We start from the raw sequence: 21,817 nt of genomic DNA, 5'->3' as shown, positions 1-21,817 counted from the left end.
CCATTTTCACTTGCTATTCAGCTAAGGGAAGAACCCTCATCGCTGTGGTGTAGAGTTCTGCACACCCCAAATACACCCTTGTGTGAATACACCCTGGCTTGACAACCTATTCCAAAAGCACAGCACCTATTTCAAAACCCACCTCACTGGGGATTTCCCAAACACTGCATTTCTCACTTTCAACCTGCCCGATCTCATCAGGGTTTGCTTATCTAGCAAATCTTCAGTGATGTGATTTGTCACCCCTTAGTTTTCAGAACCAGGCACCCGATGTAGTACTAACCTGCTAGAAGGGAGCTCCGGACAGCAGAGGAGCCAGGCAGGGCCAGAGAGTGGGCTCAGGTTTCACATGGAGGAAAGGGGAGGGGGATGAGAGAAAGCCACACTGGTTAAACAAGCAGCAGCAACATGTTCTGCGCCCAGTGTGACATCATGAGGTCAGGACTCAGCAGGGACAGCTGCAGTGGGAGGGGAAGCTCAGCAAAACAAGCCCAGAACAACTCTGGCTCGTTGGGAGGCCGGCCCTGGCTAGGAGGCGGTCGGACCACGGTTTACCGCAGCAGCTACCCATCAGATGCACAAATCCTCCGCTGCCACCCCTTCTGCCTTGCCCCCAGCAACATCGACTAATCGTGGGAGGAGCTCCACCTCCCTCGCCATCTGCCAGGGCTGGGATCCAGCACGCACGGTGTCCATCCTGGCTCAGGCTGGCAGGTTCAACATCACGCACGCTGGACGTATGGGGGAGGGGAGAGAAACTCAGGTATTCCAGGTCTCTTGGCTTCTAATACAGTCAGGCAGCATTCACTGAAACAGGGGACAGCACCAGGAAAAGGGGGAAGACGGCGAGGAAAGGGAATTACAGCAACACACCACAGGAAGCCTGGATTCCATTCCCAGCTAGCTAGGGTTTTCCCATGCTGCCCTTCACCACAGCATCTGTGCACCTCCCGCCTCAAACCCACAGCAGTAATGAAGTCCCTAGTGGGTCTCATGGAATTCCCCCAGCTCTTCTCCTTTTTCAGGGTGACGGAAACCCCAGCTGGGTTTGGGATGGGGGCGTGTGCATGCTAGTTGATATGTTTGTGCCAAGTTTGTTGGAGGCGGGGGGATATAGGTGAGAGAGTGAGAATTGTATCATTCTTGCCAGGAGGAAAGGCTATATTCAAGAAGGTCAGGCAGTGTTTCCTCAGGACAGTCACTCTGGCTTCCCCGTGGTAGGTTAAACAACATAACACCTGTGATCTGTTCCCCAGCTCTGCAGGGCAACCTGGAGCAGGTCCCTTCACTTCAGTGCACCCCAGTTTCTCCATCTTTAAAATTTAAGCCTCACAGAGATTTAAAAAACAACAAACGGTCTGGTAGCACTTTACAGACTAACGAAACAGGTAGATGGTATCATGAGCTTTTGTGGGCACAGCCCACTTCTTCAGATGACTGGAGTTATGAGTTGGGGATAGGAAAACTCAGTATAAATAGGAGAGGGGAAGAAGAGGGGGGAAAAAGAAAAAGGGAGGGGTGGGAGATAGAGCATCATTAAGATTTAAAGTGCTTTAAGATCCCCAGATAAAAGACCCTTTTATCTCCAGATAAAAGAGAAGGGTAAAGCAGTGTGTAACCCAGGGGAAAGAAACAGCTGGCAAACAAGACTAGCAGGGGCAGAAATACAGGAGAGAGAATTTGGAGTTAAAACCACAATCTCATGGCAAGATCTCAAGCTGAAAGGGTGGGTGGGCAAAAGAGCTGGGAGACAGACACTGTGTGAAGAGATTCCTAGCTGCCTTGCAGGAAAAACAACCATTAGCAGCATCCCCAAAGGTGTAAACTGACCCCTCCCCTGCCGATTCACCTTGATGGGCAGTATTAAACCTCAAGAGGCTAGTTAAAACCAAGGCATTGTTAAGCAACTCTAAGGCAAAGCAACTTAGCAAGTGTTCAAGGGGCTTTTATGAGCCATGATCTTTATGCCAAAGCTGGCTCTTCCTGGTTGATGAAAAACACACACACACACACAAAAGACCTGGAGTTCCCCTACTTTCAGGGTTAACCTGCAATTTCCTTTTTTTTTAAATTCAAACACTGAAGCCATTCTGAAGAGCTCTGTAAACTCAAAAGCTGAGCAAAGATATTATCTCCCTCAATTTGTCTCTCCTATATCCTGCCATCACCATCACCTATACCAGGGACAGTATTAACAGAGATACTTTACCAGCTTCAGGCCCCCCCCCCCGCCGGAGAGCCTCCACCCTGAGAATGAAGAAATGGAGGCCTGGAGATGCAGCTCTGGAGACACAGGTAAATAGCAACAGTCAGAACAGACTCCAGGTGTCTTGACACTTCGGCCTGTGCTCCAATGAGTTTCTTGCACTCGCCTGGCCCAGCCAAGCTGGAAAGATATCGTGAGACCCTGCCGCCAACCGTGGTAAAGCAGAAAGGTGCAGCTCTTGCTGCTAATTCAATACAAAATCCATCATCAAACTGTCAGTGTAAAACACACTGAGCGCCTGCTCTGTGAGGCGTAACCTCCACAGGCCAAGGATGACTCTTCCTCTATTTCATGGGCTACAGCTAATCTAGGCTACCATTTCTGGTGAGGTGCAGAGATCTCCCCCGCACCAGCAAATGAAACAGACCTGGAGACACATTCTGAGCTTTCTAAGAAAAGCTCCCTCCCTGGGCTGAGACGGAAGGAGGAAGGGATCAACCTCAAAGGAGGTGGTTTAGGGCAGCACTCTCTGTATGCTGAGGGGACCTGTGTGGCAGGGCGAGGAGTCAGGCCCCTCTGAAAACTGACCACCCGGTTGTTTTCAAACTCGTCCGTGATCATGTGCAGAGTCACTTTATCTCCCTGGGGCCACGTCTTCCCAGCTGGAGGACTTGGATCTCCCAGAAAAGGGCCTGGGGTTTCATATTTTTAAGCACATGTTGGGAGTCCCAAAAGGAAGGCTTCAGTGCGGGCCCACGTGTGCCAATAGTAATAATTACAGTTGAGTGGGGGCTTCAAAGGACAAGTGGCAGAAAGTCTCCATCCCCAGGTGTTTCCAGAGGAGCATTTGGAGGCACAGGATCCAAGTCAGAGGCAAGGACCTTGCTACACTTCCTCTGACTCACTGGGCTTGCACAGAATGTAAGTGCACTTGGCTCCCAACAAAGCCTGGTCTTGCTCTGATTGTTTCCTGACATGGCCATGATTGGATTAAGTGAGCATCTCCCAGGGGGCAGTTTGTGAGGAATGCCCCCAGGCTGCACCTAAGTTGCTGGGGCACCTCCTCATGGATGGGATCAAGCCTCTGAGTGCTCCCCACAGCCCCAACTCCACAAACCCCCAGCATGTGCTGCTGCTATCTCACCACACACGGCATGGGCACATTCACCTCCTCTCTTTGGTAGTCCAACAAGCTCCAGTGTTGGTTCAGGAGCCTGTTCCTTCTTGGGTTTAAATCCCTCTGTGGATTATCACCAGCCAGCCACCCCGATGCACACTCTGCTCCTCCCAGCTTAGCTCGCCGCACAATCTACCTGTGTCAGGGAAAGCCTTCTCCTGTGCACCTCCTGTCATCTGAGAAGTGCCTCTCCATCTGTTTTCTCTGAGTTTCCGGCTCCTAACTGCTCCCCGATGCTCCAAATGCTGCGTAACTAGCCAAGGTTAACTGCTTTTTCCTTTTTGATGCCCAGCCTACCACCATACTACGCGTGATGGATTTTGGTGGGCATATTTCTTTCCCGACTGTCCACAGCATGCAGGCGCTCTCAGATCAGAAGCTGAATCTTCCTTGGGTAGAGAGGAGGACAGGTAAACATGCCTCCCCTCCTGTGCAACTGCTCTAGTCAGAATTCCAGCCCCCCGCCCCCCCCCCCCATCCTGCTACGCCCACTTGATTTATTCCACATTAGGGTATTTTACAGCACAGCTGAGACAAGTAAGCTAAATGCTGGTTTAGATGTTAGATGCTAGGTGTAGGAAGCTTGCCAGCACCACAGTCCAAGATACTAAAGAGGAAAGAAATGTAACTTTAAGGCTTTCCTAGAACTTTATTAGTTCACCCTGGTGGAACCCATGGCCGGCCACTGGCTCGGTGAGGAATCTGTCCATTTTCTTGGGAAACGGATCCCTCTCTATTCCCTGCCCTTACGCCTTCCTGTCTCTGGACTGGGGCACTCAAGGATGGCTCTTTCCACCGCTTCAGGAAGCGGGTAAGAAATAACACACCTACCGATTGGGCATTTGAAACCAGCTAGGGTTGTTTTCCCTTCCTGCCTAAGCAAGGGTGCATGACTGGAACTTGGCCATTACACATTGCTTTGTGCAGCCCTGCCAGTATTAACACCTAACTAGGCTGCCTCCACCTGGGGTAGTTTTTCCTGGAGCAGGAGGTGGAAAGTCTAAGCAGGGAACAATCACAGTTCTAACTAGGGATGCAAGCTACTAGTCACTTCTCCACTCTTGCTGCCTCTATCAAAGAGAGGCAGCAAGGGGAGGAGGGGCAAGAGCTAGTTGTCCCCCGCCCCAGCACCATCTCCAAGTGGGGTAGGGGAGGCAGAAGCATAATGGGGACCAGGTGCAAGCCGGGAATCAGCTGTCCCAGATCATGCCTGGTCTCCCACACTCTGCTTTAGCCTTTAAAATGTACTAGTAGCCACCAGTAGGGATGTAAGCGAGTAGTCGAGTTGCAAGTGAGCAGTCAATTATTCTAGTACCTTCTTCCCCTCCCCCCTCTGCATTGGGCGGGGGGACGGGGACAGGGACAGAAGCCAGTGCTGGGGGGAGCTGGCTTCCCCCCAGCACTGTCTCCATGGTGCCACCTGCCCCCTCTGCGCTGCTGCCTCTATCAGAGGCAGCAGGGAAAACAGGGGGACCTAGGGGAGGCTGCTGCAAAGCAGCCTATGTTCACGGCGGCAAGGGCTGGCTGTAGACAGGGACTGCTGGACCCAGCATGAGCCGGGACTGAGCAAGCCTGGCTTAGTCACAGCTTTCCTGGTCCAGGACTACTGCGGCTCTGCACTTTAAATGTAGTAGGAGCTGGGCTGCATGCGTGCCAGCTCCTTCTACATTTAAACTGCAGAGCTGCAGTGGGGTAGCTCCAGGACACATTGCCTCCCTTATCGACTAATTGTGTAAAGGCGACCCCCGACTTGCAATGTGATTAGTTCCCTGGGGAAGCATCGCAAGTCGGAGGCATCGTAACTCAAATCCTCATTAACAATAGGCGCAGTCATAAATGCAGGCCGAGGACGTAAATCAGGGTTTTTTTGCCCCCTTCTGCACTTTGAAAAATAGTTGTAAGTGCAGGAGAGCGGAGGTCACAACTCGGGGGTTTCCTGTAGTTGATAACAAATTGGATCGACAACATGATTAGTCAATTATACGCCTCTTAACATCATTAGCAAGACGTATACTCAGGGGTCCAGGCACCTCACTCCATTAGCAGGTAACACTGGTTTTCATAGATCCACACTCCACACAGGGATTCCACCCTGACTCCAAGAAACGACTTGATGCAGAGCACTGAAAACTCCACCATAAAAAACTTTATTAGAGTAGAAAATACTTAGAACTGTTATACAAAGCTCAGGTAAGTTCCATTCTTCCCATGGAACAGAGAGGAAATCCAAAGAATAAAGCACAATAGCAATAAATTGAAAGGAGAACTTCACTCACAATCCCATATACTCCCTCTACTAGCAGATCACAGCTGTCCTTGCATGGGAGAAGACATAAAACCCGACTAGAGGCTTGTTAGTGATTAAATTCCCATAGGTTTAACAGAATTAAGTCTCTACCATCTGCTAATTTCTGGAGACACCAAACAAACAAGAGGTGGCTCAGATCCAGGGCTGTTTAGAATTTGGCCAGCCTGGAAAATGAAGTTTTTAAACATTGGCAGGCTTTTGTTGAAGTTGTTTTTAACACAAACTGTTCTCAACATCAACAAGGGGAGAAAAGTGTTTCTTTTTAAACCTTAAAGTCAGAGTAACCGCCAGCCTGAGGTGGAAGAGATAGCCTTTGAATCCTTTGCAACATATACACTGTGTTTAGGGCTGTCTACATACTACAAGGTTCTACCAGCCTACCTCTGTCAGGGGTATGAAAAGTGAGATCCCTGACAGACAAAGCTATGCTACAGCCCTGGACTAGCAGCGACAGCGCTACAGCAGCAACCCTGCAGTTTTGCCAGGATAGAGTATTTCACTCTGGGAGCTGGAACAAGTTAAGTGTGATTTTGCTGGGACAAACTTCAAACTTTTTAGGAGCATTTTGCTGATTTAGTACACCAGTATAGCTACCGTAGCAAAGCACTCCTGGCATAAACAAGGCCTCCACATGTTCTACTTCAGATAGGACAAGTAGTTCTGTGGCACCTTAGAGACCCAAGAGCATCTCATCTGAAGAAGCGGGTTTTGCCTATGAAAGCTCAAGATTTTTATTTATATTTATATAGAGACAGACAGAGACACAAAGAGAGAGAGTATTTGTTAGTGTTTAAGGTGCCACGGTATTACTCGTTTTTAAAAGTTACAGACTAACATGGCTGCCCTCTCTACTTTAGATAGTTCACTGAGATCTATGCAAGCATTTAGTATTACACCCTTCTTCCCCGCACAAGTATTATTTCCATTTTACAGGATGTGTCTACACTAGGGACATGCCCCGATTTCACACATCAGTGCAGCGGCATCAGCGCTAACTCCTGGTGTAGACAGAAGTAGCTACAAACCATAATGTGCACTTGCACCCATTTAGCCTGCTGTCAAGTTGCACAGATGCAAGTCACAGTTCAGCCTGGCACTGCCATGCATGCAGCAGGCATTGAGGCAATACCTCAGTGTAGCTAAGGCCTGATTTTCAGGGCAGAGCAAGGAAGAAAAGGTACTGCTTCTAGTGCCCCCAGCTAGACCTTTCTGTTTAGTGAGGGAGACAGTGCTAACACAGCTACAGAACCAAGCCACCAGAAGAGCACAAACAGGTTAACATGAACATTTGTTGTTGTTTTATGAAGAAATGTGTATTATTAGATCCTTTCTCTGGTTTAGCCATATTCATGTAGTGGCCTAAAGAATTAAATCAACATGTTGCTAAAACGCGTACCCAACATATATTAAGAGACAGTGGCTGCCCCAAGGAGCCTGCAATCCAGGCAAGACATAGGTGGGAGGAAAGGAAATATCCTTATTTTACAGATGGGTAATCAAGGAACAAAGAAATAAAGGGACTCATGCAGAGGGTCAAAGAGAGTCAACAACTCAACTGCCTTGTATTTCCTGAGTCCTAGTCCAATGCTTTTGCCATAGGGTAATGGAACTCCGTAAACCCCCGCTCCCAGTGCATTTCTAACCTAGTCTCTCTCACTAAGTCATTTGGTGTCAAATAAATACCTAAACTGATGTTTGGAGACTTCTAAAGGACACCATTGTTATCTTTATACCACTGGAGTTTCATGCTATTTTCAACACAATGTGTTTTACAACGTAAGGTTCAATCTCAGCCTGGACCACTGGAAAGAGATGATCTCACACACCTACAGTAATGCCAGATGGGGAAAGGAACGAGATACATAGTCTAGACACATACACACACACACATTGTGACTCTGTGCCATAACTGCACACAGCTTCTATTAGTACATTAATATTTATACTGTATCCAGAAGTGTGTTTAGGTTCTTGCTGGTACAAATAAATTACAGCCCTGCAAGATATATTGTAGGGGACAACCTTACATTAGCAAAAGCATGGATTAAAATAGATGACCTAGAACTTTAGAAATCAGAGCTGGAAGAGATCAAGGAAACTGTATAAGGCCCCCAGTCCTTGCAAAACGCTGAGCAAACAATGAAAGACATACACCACACAAGATTTAAGTCCCTAAAAGGAACAAAAATAACACATTGGTGTCAGAAAAACCTGCTATGTAGGTGAATTTCTGAAATGCTTCCACCATTGCTAACAAAGGGCTGGATGCTACATTCAGCTGCAAGCATCTCTGCAGTGACCTATAGGTTTCGCTTGATCTTCATGAACAAGTAAGGGCCCCTCCTCCCACACAGCTGAGACTGCAGAATTAAGGCCAAAGGTCAAAGCACAAGTATTGCTTACTGTCCTCTACACCAGAAATAGAAGACAGTGGTGCAAACCCCTGCACATGCGATCTACGCTTGCAATGGTGGGAGAGCTGGCTTAGAAGTAACCGCACTCTTGTTACAGCATAGATGGGCTATTTTGCATACACTTAGAGTGGGCAAGGCCAGCAATCTCCAATGAAACACATCAAATCTTAGAACAAAAAACAGCACTATGTAGCACTTTAAAGACTAACAAGATGGTTTATTAGGTGATGAGCTTTCGTGGGCCAGACCCACTTCCTCAGATCAAATAATGGAAGAAAATTGTCACATCTTAGGACATTGCTTAGATCAGATACAACCTAAACATCAGTAGGAAACAGATCTTACTTCCACCCCCCCAGCGCACTACAGCGAGAATTAATCCTGCTCTCCTTCCCACAAATGATTGTGTTTTACAGAGCCACAAGGCTGCCCTGCAAACCTATTCCACACAGTAGTAAAGAGCAAGGAAGAGACTTCGTAGGGGAGATGCCCAGGAGTTGGTAACTGGGTCTAAAACACCAAACACCCATGGTGTCTTAACAACTTTCTCCGTACAAAAGCTAGCCAGCCTCAAAAGGAAGTGGCCAAAGCCTAGGATAGACTTTACAGTTACATTTTTATACATAACTTCCTTGCAGAACCCATCCCCCTCCTCACATCCAAGGGTTAACCTTGCTCCTCCAAGTATTACACACTGAGTTTAGGGAGCCAAAGGGGCTCAGAGCAGGATCAACTAATCCCAGCTCTTGGTTTCTACAGTCTGAGGTGCCGTGTAGTGAGACACCCACCACAGCCTAAGGGGTGGCTAAAGGAAAGGGACGTCCCTGAGTACCTGAACACTCCTAATTGCTCCCACTGAGCAGGGGTAGGGGGACAAGAAGGAGAATACCCCAATCCAGATTCCCGGCCCCATGACTTGGAAGCTCTTAAAGACATCACCGTCTCCATATTTCAGGGCCCCAAAGAAACACCCCCTTATTGAGGCTTCTCTCCCCAGGAACTGGGGAGTCCCACAAACCCCTCATTACTCACTGCCCCACTTCGGGGTACATACAGACTGCCTTCTCCACACCCCACTCCCCCAGGAATTGAGGAATCCCATAACCCCCCCTTCCCATTACTCATTACCCGACTTGGGGGGGGGTGCATAGACCCGCCTTGCCCAAACCCCACTCCCCCAGGAATTGGGGAGAAGCCCATAAAACACTCTTGTTCATCTTCTCCGTGTTTGGGGGGGGCAGAGAGTCACCCCCCCCGCTTTATTCGCACCCTCCTCCCCTGGAAACGAAGGGGCACCAGACCCTCCTAGTCACGCTCCATTATCGGGGGGGCAGCTAGCGAGACCCTACGATCCGGGGGGGGGGGGGCAACGAGACCCCCTGATGGTTTTCCGCCTTTAGGGGGCGCCCTAATTCACACGCATCTCGGGGACGCAGGGAGACCCCGGACGAGCCCCCCTCCCCATTGGAGGGCGCAGAGCCCCCCCCCCGACTCTCTCCCCAGACGCTGGGGAGGGGGCAGGGGGACCCCAGGAACTGGGGGGGGGGGCATAAGACCCCCCCCATGTTGTTGTTGCGCGGGGGGGGGGGGGGATTTACCTGCCGGCCACTGGCCTCAGGCGGCGGCGGCTCCTCCCCGGCCGGGCGGCTGAGGGGGGATCCCGGCCTCAGAGCCAGGGCAAGGAGGGGGCCAGCTCGGATCCCAGCCCCAAGGCCCTTCTCCGGCCACAGCTGCTCCTGAGCCACTTCCTGCTTCTCCCTCCTCCTCCCCCGCCCCCTGCCCGCTGGGTTCGCCCCCCCCCCCCCACATCGACTCCATTGGCCGGCGGGGCTGGCACTCCGCGACTGTCCCCGCCCTCCTCCCTCTCTATTGGCTGATCTGGTCGTCACTCAAGGGCTTGTCCCACTTGCCTCGTTCTGCATTGGTTGACAGACAAGCAGCCCCACGGCTGAGCCCGCCTTCCACTCTTACTACCATTGGTGGCGGCTTGTGCCATTCAAGGGCTTACCCCGCCTACGTCATTCCCCATTGGTCAGAAGCTCAGGTGGCTACCTGCTACTATCTCGTTCTCCATTAGCTGAGAAACCTGTCAGTTAGCGCAGCTCCTTTCATGCTCATCCTCATTGGCTGGATTGGCTGTCGTTCAAGGGCTAATCCTCGCATCCATTGGCCAGAGAGCCTGACAATCAAGAGGACGTCACCTGCCATAGCCTACTAGTGGGGGAACCTCATGCTCAACGAGATGACCCGCCTACTCCCTAAACCGATTGGTTGAGGCCGATCCCTGAAGGGCTTCCCAGTTATCTGGGAAAAGTGTCACTCTCCCACACCAAACGGAATGTAACTCAAGTGCGGTCTTCAAGCCCAAGGCAATTGGCTGCCGTGTAGGCGAGCCCCAGTTTTCTGCCCTTCCCATTGGCTTGCATGCCCGTCACTCAAAACTCTTTATCTCCCAATTGGCCAAAAAAGGCTGTCGGTCAGATCAGTCCCGACCCACCACTTATCCTATTGGACGGCGGGCATGCCACTCAGAAATAACCCCTCGCCTTGTATTGGACACCGTGTCCATTGCCCACTTGCCCCCTCATGCCCTTCCTCATTGGCTACAGCCTCTGTGGCATGCGGCGTCTCTACACCTATGAGAAGGCCAGGCCCAGCTGCTGGCATCGCTGATTGGCTGAGACCCACATCTATCAACATAGCGCCTCGCCCACCTAGTACAAGCGCTTTGATTGTAAACACATCTCCAGTGTCTGCATTGGCTGTTGCCAAGGGCAGGGGAGCAGGGGATGCTGGGAGCTGGGGATGCTGGGGCTTTTGCAGCCATGAGGGGCTGTGGTGACACGTGGTCTGTAAAGGGTTAAGGCTCTGCAGGGTGTTTTGTTGCTGCCAGCTCCCCCCACCCCCCCACCCCACACACACACCCAACTTCCTGTCTCAAACTCTCCCAGCCACCCAACTTCCTGTCTCAAACTCTCCCAGCCCTGCAGACAGGAAGTGATGGGCACAGTGGAGCACTCAGCCCTGCTGGACCATGGTAGCACCAGGCATTTACTTTTGCTCCCCACCCAAAGCAGGGTCTCAACTGAAAAGTCCAACAGGCTGACAAGGGTGGCCAACTTTCTCATAGTGGAAAACTGAAGACTTCTGCCTACACCTTCCCCAGAGACCCCCACTCCTTGCTCACTCTATCTCCATCTTAGAAAAGAGGAAATTAAGGGGGATATGTCTGGTGTGGAAAAAGTGAATTACTTCTTCTCATAAGACCTCGAGGTCACCAATTGAAACTAATAGGCAATTGATTTAAAACAAACAAAAGGACGTTTTTCTTCACTCAGGACACAGTCAACCTCTGGAACTCCTTGCCAGAGGATGTGGTGAAGACTAGCACTATGTCTACACTGCAGGGCTACGTCTACATTGGCATGATCTTGCACAAGAACTCTTTTGCAGAAGAGTTCTTGTGCAAAAACTCTTCCAGAAGAGAGTGTCTACACTGGCATGTGCTTTTGCGAAGGAGATGTGATTTTGCGCAAGAGCATCCATGCCAGTGTAGACACTCTCTTGCGCAAGAAAGCTCTGATGACCATTTTAACCATAGGGCTTTCTTGCACAAGAAACCCCTGTTGTCTGTCCACATTGGCCTCTTGCGCAAGAACAGTTGTGCAAAAGGGCTTATTCCTTAGTGGGAACATCAGAGTTCTGGCGCAAGAAGACCTGATTTCATACATTAGAACGTCAGTACGCAAGAACACGCAGCCAGTGTAGACACAGCCCAGGCTTTTTGCACAAGAACAGCTGTTCTTGTGCAAAAACTTGCAGAGCGTCTACACTGCGCGTGCGTTCTTCGACAAATAAATTTACAGTAAAGTGTCAGAAACGGATTCTTGCTCAAGAGTTATTTCTCTCCCCACGAGGGATAAGCCCTCTTGGACAAGAGCTCTTCCACAAGAAGGCAGTGTGGACAGGCAACGGATTTCTTGCGCAAGAAAGCCCTATGGCTAAAATGGCCATCAGAGCTTTCTTGCGCAAGAGAGCGTCCTCACTGCCATTGGCGCTCTCGTGCAAAGCACATCTCTTGCGCAAAAGAACATGGCAGTGTGGACATGCTCTTGCATAAGACCTTTTGCACAAGAACTCTTGTGCAAAACAGTTCGGCTGTGTCTACACTGGCAAGTTTTTCCGGAAAATCAGTCGCTTTTCCGGAAAAACTTGCCAGCAGTCTACAATGGCTGCTTGAATTTCCGGAAAAGCACTGACGATCTAATGTAAAATCATCAGTGCTTTTCCGGAAAAACTATGCTGCTCCCGTTCGGGCAAAAGTCTTTGGCCAGTGTAGACAGCACAGTAGTGTTTTCCGCAAAAAAGCCCTGATCGCGAAAATGGCGATTGGGGCTTTTTTGCGGAAAAGTGCGTCTAGATTGGCCACGGACGCTTTTCCGCAAAAAGTGCTTTTGTGGAAAAGCATCCTGCCAATCTAGATGCTCTTTTCCGAAAATGCTTTTAACGGAAAAAATTTCCGTTAAAAGCATTTCTGGAAAATCATGCCAGTGTAGACATAGCCTTCTTGCACAAAAAGCCTGCAGTGTAGACGTAGCCTAAGAGTTTAACAGGTTCAAAAAAGAACTGGCCACATTTATAGAGGTTAGGTCCATCAATGGCTATTAGCCAGGATGGGTGGGAATGGTGTCCCTGGCCTCTGTTTGTCTGGAAATGGGTGACTGGAGAGGGATCAAATGAGGATTACCTGTTCTGTTCCCTCCCTCTGGGGCGTCTGGTATTGGCCACTGTTGGCAGACAGGATACTGGGCTAGATGGACCTTTGGTCTGACCCATGATGGTCGTTCTTAGGTTCTAATGGGAATTGCAGAGCTGAGGCTCGGGGCGTGGGCAGCACATGGAGCTACCCTGGCCCCCCTATGCTTAGGAGAAAGACATGCAGGGAGCCTACCACAAAAAGCACAAAAATCTACCCGGCTCCTTTTTGCACAAAACCTCCCTCTTGCGCAAGAGCCGTTCTTCCTCATTTGCATATTTTTTTGCACAAGAGGGAGCAGTGTGGATGTAGCCCTGCTGTAGTCAACAGGAGGGCTTCCCCAGTCAACACAACACTAAGCCCTGCAGTGGCACAAGCTACACTAGTGCTTTGCTTTACTGCACTGTCACTTTCTGGATCACAGGTGTGAAAAATCATGCACCTCCCCCCCCAAAGGGCAGCACGTTACAGCACAGTGTAAAACAGGCTACAACGCTGGGAGCCCCATTCTCAGCCCTAACAAAATACAGGACTATGTAGCACTTTAAAGACTAACAAGATGGTTTATTAGATGATGAGCTTTCGTGGGCCAGACCCACTTCCTCAGATCAAATAATGGAAGAAAATAGTCACAACCATATATACCAAAGGATACAATTTAAAAAAAATGAACACACATGAAAAGGACAAATCACATTACAGAACAGAAGGGGAATGTGGGGGGGGGGGGGGGGGAGGAAGGTGAATGCCAGTGAGTTAATGATATTAGAGGTGGGGAAGGGGAAATGTCTGTGAGTAAATAGTATTAGAGGTGATAATTGGGGAAGCTATCTTTGTAATGTGTAAGATAGTTGGGGTCTTTGTTAAGTCCAGTGTGGAGAGTGTTGAATTTTAGCATGAATGCCAGTTCAGAGGATTCCCTTTCAAGTGCAGATTTGAATGTCTTCTGAAGTAGGATGCAGGTTAGCAGGTCATTGAGACTGTGTCCTTTCTGGTTGAAATGACAAGCAACTGTTTTTTCTTTGTGATCCTGTCTAATGTCTGTTTTGTGGGCATTGATTCTTTGGCGAAGGGTCTGAGACGTTTGTCCAATATACATAGCAGACGGACACTTTCGGCACATGATAGCATAGATTATATTTCTGGAGGCGCAGGAATATGTATTCTTGATCTTGTAACTCACTTGGTTAGGCCCAATAATGGTGTCAGCAGAGTGAATATGTGGGCAAAGCTGGCAACGGGGTTTGTTGCAAGGGAAAGTACCAGGGTTGGTATTAGTGTGGTATGTCCTGTGGTTGTTGGTAAGAATCATCTTGAGGTTAGGTGGTTGTCTATAGGAGACTATGGGTCTGTCTCGCAGAGCTTCTTGGAGTTTAGTGTCCTGTTCCAGTATAGGCTGTAATCTATTGATAATGTGTTGGACAGGTATAAGTTGGGGGTTGTAGGTGATGACAAGTGGTGTTCTATTGTTGGTTTTCTTGGGTCTGTCTTGTAGTAGATGGTTTCTAGGTATTCGTTTGGCTCTTTCAATTTGCTTTTTTATTTCTCCAGGTGGGTAGTTGAGGTTTATAAATGCTTGGTAGAGATCCTGAAGCTTCTGGTCTCTGTCTGTGGGATTAGAGCAGATGCGGTTGTATCGAAGGGCTTGGCTATAGATGATGGATCGTATGACTCATACAGTTACCTACATGCTTCCAGCTCCCATCCAGAACACACCACACGATCCATCATCTATAGCCAAGCCCTTCGATACAACCGCATCTGCTCTAATCCCACAGACAGAGACTTTGGTGAGGCAGCAGATCGGGCTTGAGCACCAGCATGGGCTCCCCAATACTGGGGGGGAAGGGCTGAGCCTTGGGGACCAAATCCAGGCATGCCAGGGGGCTGCATTGCTTCCCCTCCCCTGGGCCTGTGGTTCCCCACCCCTGCTTTAAATCCTTAAATTTAGACAAAGCCACAGCTGCAGTTAGGCTGTTACAGCAGTGTTTGTCAACCAGTGGTACACGTACTTCAGGGGTACTCAAGAGAAGTCTGGGGGAGTACATCAACACAACTGAAATTTGGAGAAAACTGATTTTTTGTTTTAAGTCTTACAGCCCTTTATTATTTGTGTACTTTTTACACCTCAACATTTCACCGCCCGCCCAGCTACGATTAAGTTGTTTAAACAAATGTGTTGCAATGGTAGAAAAAAAATTTGTGTGTCTGAAAAGTGTAGGTACTGGGGGTACTTATTTTTTAAGGGGGTACTATATAAAAAAAGGGTTGAGAAACACTGTTACAGGACTGTAAATTATCAGAGGGGGAGCCATGTTAGGCTGAATCTGCCAAAGCGGCGAGGAGTCTTGTGGCACCTTATAGACTAACTGAAGCGTAGGAGCATAAGCTTTCGTGGGCAAAGACCCACTTCGTCAGATGTGGGTCTTTGCCCACAAAAGCTTATGCTCCTACACTTCAGTTAGTCTATAAGGTGCCACAGGACTCCTCGCCGCTTTTGCAGGACTGTAAATGTAGCCAAGCCCTCCAGGGCTAGCAGCTAAATAAGAGGTGAAACATCTTGTTTAGCATAAGTAGTTAACACATGACCATTCAAGGTGGAGTGGCCCATTAACACCCCTCATAGGTGTTAGCTCCCTCATAGGGGGGAGGAGGGAGCAGCTGCTGCTGGATTGCTGCCTGTGGGAAGGGATAAACTTAAAACCAACAAATGGTCTGGTAACACTTTATAGATTAACAGAACATGTAGATCAGTGGTCCCCAACCTTTCCTGGCTGCCAGGCACCCAGGGGCGGGGCTGCTCATGTGCCAGGCATCCGGAGATGGGGCCGCATATGCGCCGCGTGCCCGGGGGGGGGGGGTGGCACCCATGCACCCTGAGCCCAGGGCCGGTACCCCACATGTGCTGCGCACCGGGCCAGGGGGCCAGCCCAGATGTGGCGCACATAAATGCCCCGGCAGTCGCCATGGCGCCTGCGGGCACCGCGTTGGGGACCACTGATGTAGATGGTATCATGAGCTTTTGTGGGCACAGCCCACTTCTTCAGATAACCTGTCACCAAAGCTCATGAGACCATCTATATGTGTTCTCATAGACTCATCATTTGTTGTTTTTTTAAGTTTATCCTGTACAGACCAGCTCGGCTCCCCCCTGCAGCTGTGGGAAGGGGGTAATGGTTGTCTAGTCCAGTCTCACCCCCTGCCAGCATTTGTGGCATCTAAAATGTTACCACCTTTGTGCTAATCACTTCATCTTTGTACTTCTCCTCCCCCCTCCCAGATGTTGGTTACCTTGGCTATTTAGACGCAGAGGCTTGGGGGGCCAGGATTGGCTGTTACGATGTGTCTGCACCTGCCCAGCAGTCTGGGGCCCTGAGCTCATTTGAGCATCTACACGGTGTCATACGCAACCAGTCATTTGAGCGGCAGAAAAGGCCATTCACGGGAACAAAATGGACCATAGCAAAGACACTGCAGTGCCTTCATCTCGCCAGCAGCTGGGGCTGCAGGGCTACGCCAGGCCAGGGGGTTTCAAACTTTTTTTCTCATGTCCCAGTTGAAGAAAAGTGTTGATGCCACCACCCAACAGAATGTGACTGGAGTGCGGGCTGAGCTTTGGAGTATAGGAGGAGGTCCGGCTTCGAGAGGGGTCAGGGCCAGGGCCGGAGGGGTTTGTCTTGCACGGCTCCCGGGCAGCGGTGCAGGGAGGGTGCTAAGGCAGCTTCCTGCTTCTCCTAGCACCAGGGCTGGCTTTTGGGCTGGGCAAACTGGGGACATGCCCAGGGCGCTATAGCCAGGGGGTGAGGGGCAACTAGCCATGGGTATTGCTGGGCAAAGGGGGTACAGGGGAGGTACTGAGCAGGGGAGCAGTGTGTGGGGGGCATGCTGGAAGCGCAGGGCTGGGGTTGGGATGAAGGGGGCGTTGTGCAGAGGTTTAGGGGCAAAGAGAGCACAATGTCGGGTTAGTGGTGAAGGATGCACAGGAGAGAGGTGCAGGGGTTGAGGAGCCTATGGTGCTATGCTCACAAAGGACTGGGGCACCAAAACACAAATTTGCCCAGGGCACCCTAAGGCCGGCCCTGCTCGCACCGCAGACCAGGCTGCGCCCCAGAAGCGGCCAGCAGCAGGTTCCCAATGGGCATGCAGAGCTAGTGCTCGGGGCAGGGGCAGAGCATGGAGCCCTGTGCGCTCTTCCCCCACCCCCCACTTTTGCCTGCTGCTTCTAAGCTGCAGCACAATCTGTAGGGCCAGGACAGGCAGGGAGCTGCCTTAGCTCCCCCACTGCTCACCTGACCCCTGTGCAGCACTGAGACCCAGCGCCCCAACATTCCACCCTCCAGTCCTGGCTCGCGGCCCCTCGTTTGAAAACCGCTGCTCCACTCCATGAGGAGAAGAACTGCATAAAAAGTGCTGAAGAAACACACTACCAAGAGCCTAATGCAAGGCCTGCGAGGGTCAGTGGAAAACTCGCCCTTCCCTGTCCCGGCCTTTGATTCACAGCCCAAGAAAAACAGGGATCGCTGCTCTCATTCATCAAAACTCGGACCCACAAGTTCAGTGTTGGGGGAAACAACAGAAATGTTGAGTCGTCACACAGGTTTGATGGGACAGATTTAAGGAGCGCAGAGCTGCGTGCCCAGCACAGTGGCTCCAGGAACTGTCTGTTCCCTAGGTAAGGACCTAGGCAGGAGTAGACAAACTACAGGAAACCGTCACAGACTTAACAGCTTTTTCCTGGGTGTCTGGCTGGTGAGTCTTGCCCACATGCTCAGGGTTTAGCTGATGGCCATATTTGGGGTCTAGAAGGAATTTTCCTCCAGGGTAGATCGGCAGAGGTCCTGGAGGTTTTTCGCCTTCCTCTGTAGCATGGGGCATGGGTCACTTGCTGGAGGATTCTCTGTATCTTGAGGTCCTTAAACCATTTGAGGACTTCAATATCTGAGACACAGGTGAGAGGGTTATTCTAGGAGAGGGTGGGTGAGATTCTGGGTATGTCTCTAGACTACATGCCTCTGGCGACAGAGGCATGTAGATTAGGCTACCCGGCATAGGGAAATGAAGCGGCGATATAAATAATCGCCGCTTCATTTAAATTAAAATGGCTGCCGCGCTGAACCGATCAGCATTTGTCGACCTCCCTGGCAAACCTCATCCCACAAGGCATACCAGGCATACCAGGGAGGTCGACATATGCCTTTGATGTCGACTGTGGAGCGTCCAGACTAGTGCGCTGAGCCGACAAACAGCTGATCGGCTCAGCACGGCAGCCATTTAAATTTAAATGAAGCAGCGATTATTTAAATCGCCACTTCATTTTCCTATGTCGCCAGAGGCATGTAGTCTAGACGTACCTTCCATGGCCTGCATTGTGCCGGGGGTCAGACTAGATGATCATAATGGTCTCTTCTGACCTTAAAGTCTATGGGTCTATGAGCCACGGTTTTTAAAATCTCAGGATTTGTAAGCCAACCTCATGCTTCAGCGGGGAACAGATTCGTGACTGAGTTGCCAGCCAGACCAGGGACCCTTAAAATTGGGGTGACATCGCCCCTCGCCAGGAGGATGTTCTGCTACATGGAACCACGCTCCCACACCATGTCATCATGCACTGCGACCCCTCCCAGCCATGGGACAACACTGGCCCACAGTGGGAGAGGGAGGGGGGCATGCTAGGGAGAGATGTCTGGGCTACCTCTTTGGTCAGCACAAGCATAGGGTGGAGAACACGCACAGTCAGGGTGCAAGAGTAGCCAGAGGGCAGGGTGGACATGCGTAGAAAGAGAACATGGGCCTAAAGGCAGGGGTGCCTAATGGCTAGAGCATGGGACTGGGACTCAGGAGACAGATTTTATTCCTGGCTGCTATGAACCTGCTGGGTGACCCCTGCTCTGTGCCTCAGTTTCCCCCTATGTAACGTGGGGAGGAGAGTCCTGAGCTGCTTTGGGAACAATGGCTGAAAAGTGCGAGATAACAGCTCGCAGTGATTATGGTCAGGTTGCATCACGGCCCCTTCTCATCCCTCCCGCCCCCACATCACAGTGATCAGCAGCCGCCGGGCAGAGGGCACAGGTCCAGGCTGTCCAGCCCTTGCATTCATGGGGAGTCCGGTGCAGCTGCCGGCGCTGCCACACGCTGCTTCCCTGCCAAGGGAGACGTTCCCATGGTCGGTTTCACGGCCAGACGGGACCCCGGGGCTGTCCCCGCAGAGCAGGGCCACACACCCAGCGATTCCGGCCTCGAGCCCGTCTCCTGCGGCTGAGCTGGCGCAGAGCTCGCCGCCAGCCAGCCAGCTCCCAGCCACGCCGGCTCCCGCATGCTGCCGGCATCAGTGCCGGCGGTGAATACGCCTCGCGGTTCAAAGAGCCACAGCTGGTTTCTGGTTCCACTTGTGGAGGGGCGAACCCCTCGTCCTGCAAATGGTGGCTTTGCCTCCAGCCCTGCTCTCCTGGGACGGGGAGATTTGCTTGGGCCCCTCACTCAACTTCACTCAACTCAACGTCATTTACATCATGGCTGTGGGGTGGGGCCAGGGAGGAGGGGCTCAGGATGCAGGCTGCCTTGGGGAGAGAGAGCACGACCCCGGCCCTCTCTCACCGCAGCAGTGTTGGGCCAGGTGAGAAGCGCCTCTCCATGGCCACTGCAGCTCCAGTGGGGACAGCCGGGGGAGGGGTGCGTGTCCCCCAGCTGGGGCAGGTCCAGGTTCGCCTTCCCCCTGTGCTCCCCAGCCAGAGTGAGAATGCAGCAAACTGGGCACTTTCCCCTCGCTCCCTGACGAAGAGGACCAGCCAACAATGTCGCCTTAGGAATCGTGGGGAGGTGGGGAGGGCCTGCGGCTTTACGAACTTCCAGTATTATAGTCAGCAACATCCACCTAGCTGGCTGCCTGCCCTGTGTCCATAAGAACGGACAGGCCTGCTGCCGGCAGGGGGGAGACCTGCCCCCGTGCCCTGTGATTCAAAGGATCCTGGGGTTCCCAGCTGCTGCAGAGCTCTGCGCCCTTTAAATCACCGCTGGAGCACCACGCCGCATGGCTCTAAGGGCTGGGTGCCGTGGTCTGGGCTGCTCCTGGCTCTGCCCCTTCTGCCTGAGGCCCTGCCCCTTCCAGGGGCACAGAGCCCCCCCCTTTGCCTGGGGGCCCGCAGGAGCTGTCGGCCCCTCTGAGAATGGCCAGACTAGGCAATGGTCCAGCTAGCCCAGTATTTTGTCTGCGGATAGTGGCCAATGCCAGCTGTTTCAGAGGGAATGAACAGAACAGGGACTCATCAAGTGAGCCTCCAGTCATCCAGGCCCCGTGTGCGGCAGGTTAGGGCACTTGGTGCATGGGGTTGCACCTCTGACCATTGCGGCTACCAGCCCCAGCCGGAGCTCATCTAATTCTTTTTTGACCCTAGTGACACTTTTGGCCTTCCCCACATCCCCCAGCAATGAGTTCCACAGGTTGTCTGAGCGTTGTGTGAGCAAATACCCCCATTTGCTCGCTTGAAGCCTGCTGCCATTGGGTGCCCCTGGCTCTTGGGTTGATGTAAAGGGGTAAATAACATTTCTCCATTCCCGTTCTGCACACCCGTCATGTCCCCCTTCGGCCACACCTTTCTCAGCTGCACAGTCCCACGCTTTGTAATGTCGCTTCTTAGGGAGCCTGTTTCATCCCCCTGCTCACTTTATTGCCCTTCTCTAGCCCTTTCCTATGTCTCATAGATGATCTTTTCTGAGTTGGGGCGACCAACAGTGCCCGTACTGTATTCCAGGGGGGGACGTACCATGGCTGGAGCACGACTCTGCCCTTTCTATATGCTGGGGAGAAGGGATGGGAGGCTGGTGGGATGGAGGAGCTAAACCCAGGATCCCCAGCCTGCTCGCAAATTTCTTTCTCCTTCCCACCCTGCGCTGCCAAGGGCTCCGGTTTCCCCCTCCCCCCGCTTCCGCTTTGTTTTCTAGCCAATGGGCCGGCTCCCAGGACGCGGCGCTGTTCAGTGCCCGGCCTTGCATTGTGTCTCGCTTCAGCTCAGTATCGCCGCACAATCTTCCCTTTATGCTGCCTCCCAACCGGCCGAGCAGAGACGGCCCCTTTTCCAAAGCCAGGTGGGCTCCCATGGGAGTCCGGCATGACACAGCACATCCAAGCACACAGGGGCCCGTTTGTGTCCCAGCCCGGCCCTTTGCCAGCGAGGCCTGAGCCAGCTTATCAGCGATCAGGTTTCCTTCGAAAGGCCCTTTTCCCAGGAGCTTGGAATGTGGAACCTGAGTAGGTTGGCTGAAAGCAGAGCTGGACTGTGCATGGGGTACCTGTCAGGGGAGAGGCCGTGGCAAGGGGCCTGCCCTTGCTAGCTGCTTGAGCTTAGACAGTCTGGTGAGCGTAGGGACGGTGGGGAGCTCTGCTCCCCGTAAGTCAGGTGACACCCCCACGCCCTGGGGAATAAAGTGACATATTTTCCCAGACTTCCAGGTCCTTTCAGGACTCAGCGAACCACCCCCACAGAGACAGACTCCGAGAAGAGTACAGCAAGCGCGCCAGCCCGCCCGCTCCCCCAGAAGCAACCACGTTACCCAGCCTGCCAAGTGCAGTATCGCCAACTTCACACGGTCAAAAAGTCCCAGGCAGGCTCACCCCAAATCCCCAGATGATGTAAAAAAACGAGATTTACCCAGCGTTGCTCGGGACCGTGATTCGGGAATTCCATGAAGCGCCTTTTGTTTCTTCATCCCTATAAACTCTTTTATCATTTGCTCTGATTTAACCAAAAAGGGCTCTAGTCAATTTGGTTTCCAGTGCAGGGCCGGCCCGTAACATTTTGGCACCTGAGGCAGGGAGCTCAAATGACGTCCCATGTCACCTCGCTTGGGCCAAAACTTTGAAAGGTCTCAATTCTGCCTTCTTCCTGTTCTGCTCCTCTCATGGGACTGCTCTGCTACCTCCCCCAATAAAGGAGAACTAACAACTTAAAATGCCTTGTTC

The 21,817-nt window shown here is 51.6% G+C and overlaps 1 protein-coding gene across 3 annotated transcripts in view; it reads right to left on the bottom strand.

Moving 5' to 3' along the window:
- The window catches only part of ZNF687 (zinc finger protein 687), a 52,615-nt gene extending 42,742 nt beyond the window's left edge, over window positions 1-9,873 (bottom strand). For 2 of the 3 annotated variants that reach the window (XM_089772652.1, XM_075907665.2), the window contains exon 1: window positions 9,704-9,873. The gene's annotated coding sequence lies outside the window, so the exon portion shown is untranslated. Of the gene's footprint in view, window positions 1-283; window positions 2,204-9,703 lie in introns of those variants that run through there. The other variant, XM_075907667.2, reaches the window with a different exon arrangement.
- Between the last annotated feature and the right edge of the window lie 11,944 nt (window positions 9,874-21,817).

Source organism: Pelodiscus sinensis, chromosome 22 (genome assembly GCF_052426305.1).
Source record: "Pelodiscus sinensis isolate ZL-2025 chromosome 22, ASM5242630v1, whole genome shotgun sequence".
In the NCBI taxonomy this organism is placed as follows: Eukaryota; Metazoa; Chordata; order Testudines; family Trionychidae; genus Pelodiscus; species Pelodiscus sinensis.
The sequence above is the reverse complement of the archived record's forward strand: the minus strand, read 5'-3'. Positions and strand labels throughout refer to the sequence as shown.